Source organism: Protopterus annectens, chromosome 4.part1, assembly GCF_019279795.1.
Source record: "Protopterus annectens isolate FY-2018-M chromosome 4.part1, PAN1.0, whole genome shotgun sequence".
Taxonomy (NCBI): Eukaryota; Metazoa; Chordata; order Ceratodontiformes; family Protopteridae; genus Protopterus; species Protopterus annectens.
The window spans coordinates 242960457-242970065 of record NC_056734.1 but is presented as its reverse complement, the minus strand read 5'-3'; positions in this window follow the sequence as shown (position 1 = coordinate 242970065).

Genomic DNA, 9609 nt, shown 5'->3' with positions numbered 1-9609 from the left:
ATATATATATATATATATGTATGTATATATATATATATATATATATATATATATATATATATATATATATATCTGCCATGCACACCAGTCAACTAGCTTGGATTAATCATAATGTCACATACAGGCATACAGCTATAGCAGTGTCCCTCCTAATACCACCAGCAGTACAGTGTCAGGACTGTGTGCTTGACTACCTTCACAGATTGCTGACATGTCATAATAGTTGTACAAGTGTGTTCATGTAGAATGATCTATGATCACTTAAAATCACATATGTTATGTTAGAGACATGGGTTACTCATGATATTATTCTGATAATGTCATTGATTGCACATACTTCTGTTTACTGTTGTCAATGGGCCTGTAACTCTGTCCCACTTGTTGGAGACCTCTGCTGACATTATAGTCATATGCAGGCAAATCAGTTTCATAGGATCATAGGATCATACGAAGTTATTAGGCTAATGGCCCTAGGGCCTTTACAAGCATAGCCAAGTTCTACCCTTATTTCCATGATCAGCAGCTATTGCCCCTGTCCAAGAAGGACACAGGTGGAACCCCGGGGTGAATTTATAGTTACCCATACAATCATCCAGATTGTGTTTGAAGAGGGCCAATGAGGTGCTCTGTTTGACATGAAGTGGGAGTCTGTTCCAAAGGTGTGGCAACCTCTGTGAGACACATCTGTCCCTCAAGCAGGTTCTGCTAAGGTCACATACTAGGTTAAAGTCATTAGAGTGAGTAACCCTTGTACCATTTGATTTACAGAGATGCACCATTTTCAATAAAACAGAGTCAGAGATTGCCTTGTATGCAAAGCAGAGATCACCTCTGAGTAGTCTCAGTTTGCACAGCTTCACTATATGGCCCAACCCTGTTTGTATATAATATCCCTGATAGTTGTCCTCCCTGTTGTTCATGTCAGGATGCTTATATGAGAAAGATATCTTCTCTATTGTTATGTCACCTTGCCTGACCGTCACATAATATACATTTTCACTGTGCAATCCATACAGCTCCATGTTGATATGTGATTAGTGTTCCTGCTACAACTTTCTTCGATTTACATGCCCTCATCTGTTGTACGTTATGACATTTCACCTGTCCTCTTTTCCTGTGTTCATTCCTACAATTCATCTGTGTGTCCCTATTCAATACAAACACTTTTCCTGACTGTCTATTTTAAATGGCAGTCCATGTACCATTACAAACCATTTACACAAATGGTTCAGAATACCTAAAATGGCATTCCACAGTACTCTGCACTATATAAGCTGTCCTCTAATGCGTTTGGACCATATACATATCTAGTTTGCCTGCAGATAAATAGGTCTATATGTCTGCTGCTATCCATGTTGCTTTACATGGTTTCCTGGCCATCAACACTGTTGCCAGTCACAAAACCATGCTTGTTTCTGTTTAAACTCTGTGCGTAGCACAAATATGTAATAAGCACTGCTACTCACCACACACACATGTAAAATCCATGTAGGCTTTGCACAAAGCCTACACAGAGATTATTGAATCCCAGCAATTATCTTTTAAGTTGTTTTCAACAACTGAGTTTGTTTTAAGGTGATGTACTTTATTCTTACTGTAGAGCAGATGATAGTTTTACTTTGGCAAAACCTGACTTTCATTTAAGTTTTATGAATAACCTTTTTTTTGTTTGTTTTTTATAGATAAAAATAATGCAGTGTCAGCTCTATTACTCTTCCACAACATGTATATGATATGCAGGCAATAATGCACAAGAGCATGTGCAAGACGCAGATTATTTCATGAAGCACAAACCTGAAAGGGGACTGTTTTACAGTACCTGTGCATGCAGTAATAGCTATTCCATGATCACCCCAAGTACTTTATTACACCTAATATGTATACATATTCTTGTCTGCAGTTTTATGCTGGGTAGCTTATATATGATAATTATGTTTTGCATAAAATATTTAATCTTTGCAGCTAGACTGCGGTGGTGGTGCTGCGGTAGCGTTGTCGTCTCACAGTTAGACGTTGCCCATTCAATTCTCAGTTAGAGCGTCTTCTGTGCGGCAACATGCGTGAATGGGCGTTCCTTTGCTGAAGGTTGTGCATTAGGCCCAGCAAGCCAGTACATAAAAATCTACTGCCAATCATTAGTGGACCGGAGTTCCGCTGTGGCGACCCCTAACCGGGAAAAACCGAAAGACACAAACAAATTTAATCTTTGCAGCTAATCCAGTGTTGTACAGTTTGTATAACATACCTCATACTAATGAAATTAGGATGGAGTTCAGGAGTATCACTATGTGGGAGAAGAGATCTATGTAGTTGTGGTAGCATGTTTCCTTGCACCACAGGGGGCTCCATGTCTGGAAGGAGTTTTACTACTGGAAAAGTGCTTTAATCATTTGTTTCACTAATGTCACTGCTTAACTGTTTTAGATGAGAAATATAACATGAAGAAATGGGGATCACTGGGATTAACATTGCATGGACTAGCTGCGTGACCCACGTGGAGCTAGTCTCAGTGTCCTTTGTTATTATTTGTCCGTATTCAGCCAGGAATGGCTATTTGTGAGTGCGCCACCCATGTGGAGTCAGTCTAAGCATGCTAAAGGTAATTTTCCCCTCCAGCTGTCCACTATATGAGAATTAGTGAACCGAGTGTATTTTAGCTTCTAGGCTTTCTAACTGTGCTATTTACCTGGCTCTTTATGCTATAATGATACTAATTAAAAGCAATTAAAGGCTGGCCTTAGACTGCCTTGGTGAACAGATGTACAAATCTGCTTTAGGTTTACTTAATAACTTAGTAATTTAAAGGGTTAAGTAATCATTGTTAAAGCATTCCAGAGCAGCTCTTGCCATTAACTACATAGGTAATATACTCTGCTCCCTACTTTAACTGTTAGGTCTTATTGACCAGACATTTGACAATGCTGTGGTAAACAGTAGTATCTAGTGGGTGCTATCCTGAATAACATTATGATATCACTTTGCCCTTATCCATAGCATACAGACCTAGTGTGTGTATACTTTTTTGATTAAATACAAAGCCTTAATTATTGTGGTATTGGTGGAAATGGTGTACTCTAGGTGAGAAGATGAATGTATTGTTTCCATTCTGGTCCATTGTTTAAGGTGTACTTTATGTTAGAATAAGAATGTTATTTTCCACATATGTGATAAATCCTGACAGCTTCAAGCAGTGGGTGGTTGCATGGGAACCAGAAATCAGATGACCAGATGTATGTGATGTCATTCTGTACAGAAATAATGTTTTAATATTAGACAAGACTGAAGTCTCAGAAGCAGTCTATTCTTGAACCTGACAAAGAAGGATCTTTCACCTACTTCATCTTGCCTTGCTCTAGTAAGTGACCAGCAAATAGTATTATTTAGATTAGTCAGGAAAATATAGTAAGATTAGTTAAGTACTGTTTTTCTTTATCTGTGTGAATCTATTCAGCCATGTTATTTTAATATTTCCTGTGGTTGAAACTCTGGTGTTTACTGTAAATAGATACTTTGTATGTTCATGTTCTTTTATTGTTTGTTATTAAATATATTTAATTTTCACCTTCTGGTCCATTGTTTAATGGTTGGTTCTGAGCCTGCCTTCTAGTTTTCCCCAACCCAAACTTGGGATTACAGTCTAGACTTCTGTTTAAACTATGCATTGTTTTGATACATTACACTCCATCTATTCTACTGCATTCTATGTATGTACTATAACTTAGAGTCATCATATGGTCTGCTGTCCTACTCAGCCTATTAACAGTGCCTTTGCTACTTTATAATTGTTACAGTACTACTACCTTACCATTGATTCCAATAGCCTCTCTCAGAAATAAGGGCATGTATAGAAGCTATTTTTTTATTTATTTATTTATTTTTATTTTATTTATTTTACATTTGTTGACAGGGCTTGTCCAGCTGGATATATGTCCATTTTCAGTGGAGGCCTGGGGAGAAAAGCTCCACAAACAACAACAAAATAGGATAAGACAATGATATTTACAATAGAAATTGGTACATTACAAAGCTTTATAACATATTACATATCTAGGATTTTATATTCTGTATTCCAACAGGGAAAAACCTGATGTAAAATAAACCTAGATACAACAGTAGTTTGAATTAATAATGCAAAACATATCTAAGAGATACTATAGATTCTAAAGTCACACAAAAATATCAAAAGAAAAACACTAATGTTAAGTGGATAAAGTATTCAAAAGCAAAATACAAGGATTTTAATATATATGGATTATAGTGTTCAGTCTCACAAGAGTTGTGGTCTTATATGATAATGGTTAGTCATTCAATTGTATATACATATTTACATGAGGAAAAATCCTCAGAATGGTCAAGCACACTATTATTGGCGAGTAAACACAAGATAATGTTCATAAGAGGCTAGGAATCAAGGGAGTCTAGAAAAGGGTATGGTGGTTAGTCAGGTTATCACAGGGGCATAGCCAGTGTGATTTGAGGTAGGGTTTGAGCTTGCTTTTAAATAGGTTAACTGAGGATAGTGAGGTTAGTTGACTTGGGAGGCTGTTCCAGGTTTTACCTACTGTATTAGAGAACAGGGTGTCACCAGATGAATTGTTGGATTTAGATATTTGTACAAGTAGTTTATTAGATGAGCATAATGTTTTGAGATTGTTATAGGGGGTTACTAGGGATGTAAGTATGGGTGTATTTTGAGGTAGATACAGGATCTTATGGGCTACTATTAGTTGACTGAAAAGTATTAGATTTGGAGATTCTAACCATCCAAGTTGATTCAGGTTGATACAGTGATGAGTTCTATAGGAGAACCCAACTGCAAATCTGGCAATATTGTTGCAGGAGGATGACAGTTTACTCAGATTACGTCTGCATATTTTGGTATAGATAGGGGAGGCATAGAGCAGGGTAGATATAAGGTGAGTGTGAGCAATGGTGACACTGGCTAGAGGAGTTAGAAAGGGTTTGATTCTGTAGAGGGAGCCTAGTTTCTTATTCACTGTTTTTATGGTGTTATTAATATGAGGCTCAAAAGACAAGGTATTATCTATTAGTACTCTGAGTAGTTTGGTGGTTGGCTCAGGAGATATTATAGTTCCATTATTTGAAGTGATAGTAAAGTAAAGTGGGGAGGTTCTGCGAGTGGGGGTGAATAGTAGCATTTTAGTTTTTTTTGGGGTTTAAGATAAGACACCTTTGTAGGAGCCAATTTTCGACTGTGCTAAAGGTCTTTTGGGTTAGTGACTGAAGTTCTGATTGCGGAGTAGCAGAGCATATGAGTGTGGAGTCATCTGCGTATTGGATACAGTCAGCTTGTGGAATTAGAGAATGGAGGTCATTTGTAAAGATGGAGAAGAGTAAAGGACCCAATATGGATCTTTGAGGGACCCCTAGGGCAACTAGGAGGTGAGACGATAAAGTATTATCCCATAGTACAGCCTGTTGCCTATTATCTAGGTATGACTGGAACCACTGTATAGTTAGGGTATCCAATGACAGGTTTTTGAGTGTGTCTATGAGGAGGTGGTGGTTAACCATGTCAAATGCTTTAGACAGGTTGATAAAAAGGGCTGAGGATAGAGTGTCATTATTACGATTACTATTAATACGGTTAGTGAAGGATAAGAGAGCAGAGGTGGTGCTATGAAATGGTCTAAAACCATGTTGACAGGTTGCTAGTAAACTGTGTTCACGTAGGTAGGTTAATAGTTGTAAATGAATACATTTCTCCATTATTTTTGCCAAAGGAGATAGTATGGCTATGGGCCTGTAGTTGGAGAACTCCTTGGAGTTACCACTTTTGTGCAGGGGGATAATGTGTGAGACTTTCCAGATTAAGGGGATAGTTCCTTCAGAAATAGTTCTGTTAATGAGGATGGATATGGGGTAGGCTATGACTTTAGCAGCTTTTTGCAGGTATTCTACAGGTAGTAGATCTGCAGAAAGTGTGGTGGGTTTAAGTTTCTGGATGATGTTACAGATAAGCGATGTGGGCACTGGTTGAAAATGAAATAGAGGAGGATTACTGGTAGAGGTTGTGGTAGAGCATGAGGTGCTAGGGGACAGCTTTAGGGATTGGATTGTTTCAGTGAAAAGTGTGTTAAATGAGTTGGCTATTTGGATGGGATTGTTGTGAACAGAGCCAGAGGGAGTAGGAGTGCATGAGTGTCCGGGGTGTAGGAGGTTATTGATGCCTAGCCAGAATTTTTGAGGATTATTTTGGTGGGTTTGTTGAAGCTGGCAGTAATAGTTTCTTTTATCGGATAATATGGCTTTTTTGTTTCGTTTCTTAGCTGTCTGAATTGTAAGTGATCTGAGGGGCTTTTTATTGAACGCCATTTGGCCCATAGTTTATTTCTTTGGTGGATTTTTTTGTTTGGTAGTTTTGGTGAGTCATGGTGCTGGTTTAGTTCTGATTTTAACTTTGCGTAATGGAGCATGGCAATCTAAAATGGAAAGAAATTTTGAATTAAAGTATTTAACTACATTACCTAGTGGGAGGTGTTTCAGGGGGTGACCAGTCACAGGCGCTTAGTTCAGTTTGAAAGTAAGCAGGGTTAAATTTTTTGTTAATACGAATAGTTCTGCAGATGGTTTTGTTTGGGACTTCAGTTTTATATCTGATTAGATGGGTAAGCAAGTGGTCACTTATGTCCTCTGGGAGGGTGCCTGTTTTATAGTTTTGTTGGGGAGTATTAGTGAGTATCCAGTCAAGGATACTTGTTTTATTGTTAGGTTTATTAGTACGGGTAGGGGATGTTATAGTTTGGGTAAAAATATATAGGTTGATATGAGTAGAAGGCTGCTCAGATATACAGGAGTTCCAGTTTATGTTAAAGTCTCCAAGTATAATGGTTTCCTGGGGGTAGTTACTTGTGAGCCAGCTGAGGATAGCCTCTAAAGTATTGGTGTTAATGCCTGGGGGAAGATAGACACAGATTAGATATATGGCTTTACATTTGTTAAGCTGAATCTTAGTTAGAAGAATCTCTGCATTGTTGGAAAGTGGAGGTTTGGGGTCTAGCAAGGTAACTTGTGATCCATTCTTATAAAGTATGGCTACGCCTCCACCTTTCTTAGTATTACGGTCAAGTCTCAGGATATTGTAGCCAGCGGGTAGAACTGCACTGTCTTGTATTGATGGATTAAGCCATGTTTCAAGACAGACAGCGGATGTCAAAAGAATGTACATCTATAAGGGCATGCAGGTGAGCAACTTTATTATTGATGCTACGAATGTTAAGATGAGCTATCAGGAGAGAGTTGGGGGGCTTGGTAAGCATGTGTGTGTTAGTAGGAGTTGGTGTTATCAGGCTGTCTTGCTGTGCTTGTGGTGGGACCAGGGTTTGGGTGTATATCACCATCTAAAATGGAGAGGACCTATACTTTTAGGGTGAGTTGTAAAAGTTTACAAATTAGGTTTTTGTTTTTTCTAGCTATTGGGTTATAATGAAAGATGTGAGTGTGTCTATGAAACTTGGCTGCTGAACACTTTGCTGGGCAAGAGAAGTTGTTAAGGCTGTGAGGTGGGCTGAGTGTAGCAATAGATGTTTGCCTGTTGTGAGTGTGAAGTCCTAGATATGTATGGTGTTCGTAAAGAGTAAGTAGATAGGGTATAATTAGTGTAGTTAGTAGTATTAATAAAGTAAGGGTTTGTGGTATGCTTGGGCCATTAATGTAGGCGTAGGAGATGGAATGCAGGGATGCTTGTAGATAGAGTGGTAAGGTAATGGATAATGGGAGATGATTGATAGCACTTTAAGGGGGAGGAGTTAGAGGTTGGTGTTAATGTATAGGGGTGTGGCAATTTATGTATTAGCTTAGAGTCACTGGGGGTGGTTGAGATTTGGGGGCAGGGTAGGGGAGTGGAATGAGCCCGCAGGGCGAACAGAGTGGGATGAGCCACAGAGGAGTTCACCCTGGGAGAACAATCAGAGGAGCAGTAAGCTAAGGTAAGGTGGGGAGGGTGAGATGACACAAAGTCTTGATATTAGTTAGAATATACTGAGAGGATAGGCAGTGAGGAATGTAAGAAGAAAGGGGATAGAGTGGGATTGTAAGCTCCTACAGGATATGGGAATCAGAGAGCCTGTAAGTTAAGTTTAGAACCAGAATGAAGGTCTAAAAGAAACTGTTGCCCTCTAGTGGACAAAAGGCTGAATAGCAGTGATAATGTATATTGAAAGAAAGAATGGAGGGCAGTAAGTGTAATATTCAGGTTGGATAGGATAAGAGTCAATGATGGTATAAGAAGGAAAAGGGAGACAAGGTATAGGAACAGATAGTATTGGTTGCTGACTGTCTTGGCTGGTGAGAGTAAATTTATAACCTAGGATATAACACACTATATGTCTACAGACAGTGGTATAAAGTACATACTTTCACTTATTAATTTGCTCCCTTGGGGGGGACTGTTGCAGAGGGAAGGATAGGTTCAGATCCTTAGTATGGGGAGACCGCAGTATGATGTGGAAAAAGTTGTTATTCAGCAGGCAGGGCATGTCCTCATTACTACTGGCAAACCAGGTTGGGCAGTTTCACTTATTAATTTGTTCCCTTGGGGGGACTGTTGCAGAGGGAAGGATAGGTTCAGATCCTTATTATGGGGAGACCTCAGTATGATGTGGAAAAAGTTGTTATTCAGCAGGCAGGGCAAGTCCTCATTACTACTGGCAAACCAGGTTGGGCAGCTACAAACCCTATTTACTCCACCGCCAGGAACGCACAGCACCCTAGAGCTAAGTAGGAGAGTAAAGAACCAGGGAAGGAGTGATAGCTAGTAAAGGGGGGTTTTTATGAAGTAGACGATACTTTTTAATTGTCTTTATGTAAGCTATTTGTTTGTTAATTGCCATTACTGCTTGATATGTTATAACCCTTTTCTCTCCTCTGTATTTATCTTCTCTTTCTCCCCAACGTACCTGGCTTTCCATTGCGCTGTTCCTGATATAGTCTCTAAGAACCTACCTACCTCGTGACAAAGGACCCTATCCAATTCTGTGGTCTCATCTAACAGCCTTATTTTGCCCTGCACCCTCTCTCAAGGAAGCAAGAAAGTATGTGGTTGACTAAGTCCTGTTTGTAAAACTGACTATTGTCTACTACTTGCTTCAGGGGTTATAAATTAAGCTACGAGCCTGAACAGCCAGCAGCCTTTACTCTCCCTCCTATCTACCCTGTATCCAACTAACCTCTACTTCATAAAAAAAACCTTTTACTAGCTATCAATCCTTCCCTGGTTCTAAACCAGCTAGCTCCCTACATACTTACCTGCAATTCTAGATCTGTACACTAGGTGGCACCCTCATCCAAGCCCTTATCTCCTGCTTATCCCCCTGTATTTTCCTCTGTAACTACACTAAATCCCTTAGGTCCCAAACCTGCTCTTATTTTCTCACTCACCCTTTACTTCAACTGTATACTCTCACCTGTTCTTTTTTTATCTCATAGACTCCTGATATATCTCTGATCTTTCCCACTCCTGACTCACCTACTTCCCTTCAGCTACCAGCATTGCTGATTGTTTCTTCTCTAGATTCTCCTTCACTTGTCTCTACCCACTCACTCCGCTCCCCTACCCTACCCCCAATTCCCACACACCACAGGGGTCCT